The sequence below is a fragment of the Saimiri boliviensis genome, chromosome 13 (assembly GCF_048565385.1).
Source record: "Saimiri boliviensis isolate mSaiBol1 chromosome 13, mSaiBol1.pri, whole genome shotgun sequence".
Taxonomy (NCBI): domain Eukaryota; kingdom Metazoa; phylum Chordata; class Mammalia; order Primates; family Cebidae; genus Saimiri; species Saimiri boliviensis.
This window is the reverse complement of record NC_133461.1, coordinates 48,915,613-48,919,576: the sequence shown is the minus strand read 5'-3', so window position 1 is coordinate 48,919,576 and position 3,964 is coordinate 48,915,613. Positions and strand designations below refer to the sequence as shown.

Sequence of the window (3,964 nt, the reverse complement as noted above, 5' to 3'; positions counted from 1 at the left end):
AAAGTGATGTAATTACTGGCGTGAGCCCGTGGCCAGTTTCTTAACAGGCCATGATACCCGTTTCCACTTGAGGGTTGGGGACCTCTGTTCTGGTGCAACATAAATAAAGATATAAACAAACACATAAATCACCCAAATAAATATATAAACAAACACATAATGCACCCGATGACATACGGTACTACAAACTTTTGTCGATCCAGCTTAGTGCATTCATAATGTAAATTCATCTGATGACTGCGTTTCTCTAGCCCCCAGTGCACACCTTATTTATATGTAAAGCTCAACTCAGGACCATCTTCTCCTGTGAGGTCATCCCTTTGCTTCTAGTTTTTACAAACCACTTTCAGCTCTCGGTCCTAGAGCTCCAGTAGTTAGAACAACATAACAGTCTGCAGTTTATTGTATTTTTTTTCTTAGTGTTCTCTGACCTTATTTCACTGAGTTGTGAGACCCCGACATTTGGAAGTTCTTCCAGATGAATTCTTCCTGACTTCTTCCTGCTCCTCTTTTCTCTCTCCCTGGGCAATAATTCATCAAGTTCCGTGAAGGTTCTGCCTCACTCTACTGTGATGTGTACTTCCTTTGTTCGTTTTCCTCATTATTTCAATAGTGTCCTTGCCCCTACTTACCAGCCTCATTTGTTCTTTTTTTCACACTGCCAGCAACATTAGATAGCTAGAACAAAAATCTGATCACCTCTCTCCTCTGCTTGAAGTCTTTCATAGGCATTTCTACCCATTACCACAAACATCCAAATGCGTGTTATCATTCTTGCACTCATTTCTCACGTGACCCCTGCTATACTGAACTATCCTGTAGTTTTTCCATTTATGTTACTTGCTTTACTACCTCCAAAAGAAATGAAAGGAGTATATTTGCACACTAGATTATAAGAGAGAATGGATCAAATATTTTACATTTTTATCTCATTTAATCTTTGCTCAACTTTAAGAGGGAGGTATAATCATTATCCCCATTTTAAAAGGAAAAAAATAGGGCATTTGAGAGGCTACATAAGGTGCCCAATGTGGCAAAAAGAATTAAGCAGACAAGGCTAGAATAAAATTCACATCTTTCTCCTCCACAGCTGTATGCTTATCCTCTATGCCTTTTTGCTGTTCCACAGGCTATTCTTTCTGTCCAGAGTTTCTTCTTCCTCACCTCTTTGCTGTCTAATAAACTACAATTACTCTTTTTAACTCAGCTAAAATGTCATCTTTTTTTTGTAAAGCTTTCCCAAGAATCTCTCCTTACACTTCAGCAGGTTAAAAGCTTCCAACTTTGAACTTTAAAATACTTTCTATCTACGTCTTTTGTAAGATGTACTATGTTATACTATAATTATCTAGGCATATTTTCCTCACCAGATTTAGTGGCTGATTCACTTCCCTATATTGCTTTCTTTTCTACACAGAACTTATCACAGTGTATGCATCCAGAGACAGCTAGTGGTTAACTGATTGACGAGTGCTATATAATTTGACTTTAAAAATGCCCAAGAATCTAGAAGTGATATGCATAAATGATCTTAGTTAAATGGAGCTTTCACACTGTACATAGCTTCTAGCAGTGAATTTCAACTGTGAAGTTAAAACTTATTGGCAAAAACAGAATCTCACAGTATTGGTGATATGTGCAGCTTGTGCAATTTATTAGTGTAATAGATGTTTGGGAAAATTTTGCTTTCCAAATACTTAGAGAGTATAAAAGGTAAACACATGTTTTCACATGTTTATGTGTGACATAGTTCTCAACATATATGCACTGTATTCTAAACGTATTGGAAGTGGCCATGGCTGCCCGCTGCTCCTCAATCCTATACCTCTGGCCTGACCTGACCTGGTCTGGCTTGCCTGGGCTCAGTGACCATGGGGCCTCAGTTCCCAGTGTAAATCATATTACATAGAACATTTGGGTGATATCAGCCTGGGAGATCGCCAAGAATTACAGAAGACAAAAATACTAATGCGTTTGATGAAGTGGTAGTTTTGCGGGGAGGGGGAAAGCAACTGCTTTCCTGATCTGCAACTTAGCTAGATGCTAAGATGTTCGTGGACGAGAATAACCAGTGGTCTGACAGCAATAAAGAAAACTATGATCCAAATTGTAAAAAAGAGGATGAAGACCCTGGGGACATAGAGGACTATTACATGGCAGTAGCCAGCAATGTGGGACAGCAGGGGACTGATGCCTCTGATCTGGAGGAGAACCAGCTGACTTGCTTGAACTGCAAGGAATGTCAAGGCGCCCTCAAATGAGCACATGACCAGCTTAGCCTCTGTCCTAAAGGTATTTCATTCAGTCACTAAACTTATGTTAGTTAATTTCCACTGGCAAGTTTCAGAGATATTGGACAGATACAAGTCCAATTCTGCTCAACTGCTTGTTGAGGCTCAAGTTCAGCCTAATCCCTCAAAACATGTTCCCACATCCCATCCTCCTCACCACTGTGCAGTGTGTATGCAGTTTGTGTAAAAAGAAAACCTACTCTCTCTGGCCTTTTAGCATCAGTTTTGCCACAGCTGCTGAGAACAGCACTGCTTAGTTCTCGTCAAGGACAGCGTGGGCGAGGGAGTCTCTTGTGTGGCTCAGGACTGTCCATTCCATACACCAGAGGACTTTGTGTTTCCATTGCTTCCTAATGAAGAATTGAAAGAGAAATACAGATGCTACCTCTTCAGGGACCACGTGGAGAGTCATTACCAGCTCCAGCTGTGCCCTGGTGCAGAACGCCCCATGGCTATTTGGGTACAGGAGCCTAGAGCTCTCTGAGTATGATGCAGTTGGTGCAAGGAGGTCTTCTGTTTCAAGTGTCATCAGATGTATCAAACACCCACAGACTGCGCCACAATCCGGAAATGGCTCACAAAGTGTGCAGACGACTCTGGATCAGCCAACTACATTAGTGCTCACACTAAAGATGGCCCCAAGTGCAACGTCTGCATTGAGAAAAGCGGAGGCTGCAATCACTTCCAATGCTCCAAATGTAAGTACATATTTGGATATGTCTAGAGATTGGAAGACTCGTGGCAGTGAATATTATGAGTGCAGTCATTACAAGGAGAATCTTGACATTGTGAACCAGAGAGCTAACAAGCCCAGACAAGAGAAACCCTCAAGAAGTACTTATTCTGCTTTGAGAGGTAGGAAAACCACAACAAAAGCTTGCAGCTAGAGGCAGAGACATACCAGCAATTCATGAGAAGATTCAGGAGAGGGTCATGAACAATCTGGAGACGTGGATCAACCAGCAGTACCTACAAAATGCTGCCAAGCTCTTGACCAAGTGTCGATACACCCTGCAATACACCGACCCACATGCCTATTACCAGTCTGGACCCAGGAAGAAGGTGTTTGAATACCAGCAGGCTTAGCTGGAGGCTGAGATGAAAAACCTCTCATGGAAAGTGGAGTGTGCAGACAGCTATGACAGAGAGGACATGGAGAGCCAGATGCATACAGCAGAACAGCGGAGGAGAAGCCTGCTGAAGGATTTCCATGACACCTAAGTTGAGATGTGGGTGTGCCAGGGTGAGGAAGATGTGGCTGCAAGGTCTGCTGGCTGCCATACTGCATGTTGTAGGCTCTGCCTTTCGTGATCCCAGGCAACAGCCACAACCCCACTCCTGAGAGACACTGGCCACACCTCTTAGTTGATTTCTGTTCTCTTCTCTTTTCATTTTGTGTTACTATCAGGGTAGAGCCCATATGGAACTGGCCTATTTTCAGAACTTTTATTCATCCCTGGATGGTTGTTAGGAGGGAGGGAAAGTGTTTTCTGGATGTCTATTAATATTATTAGATCATTACAACTTATGTAACTTTCAAAGGTTGTACAATATTACAAAAAAACAGGCAAGCTATAGGATAACACAGACCTTTTTGAAAATAAATCAGCATTGGGGTGTTTAAAAAAAAGAAAGAAAATGGTCATGGTTATAAAAGAGTAAGAAATAGTAAC

At 41.9% G+C, this 3,964-nt stretch overlaps 1 pseudogene; it reads left to right on the top strand.

Annotated features, from left to right (window-relative positions):
- Nucleotides 1-1,975: 1,975 nt before the first annotated feature.
- Nucleotides 1,976-3,512, top strand: LOC101037780 (E3 ubiquitin-protein ligase ARIH2 pseudogene; annotated as a pseudogene).
- Nucleotides 3,513-3,964: the final 452 nt, after the last annotated feature.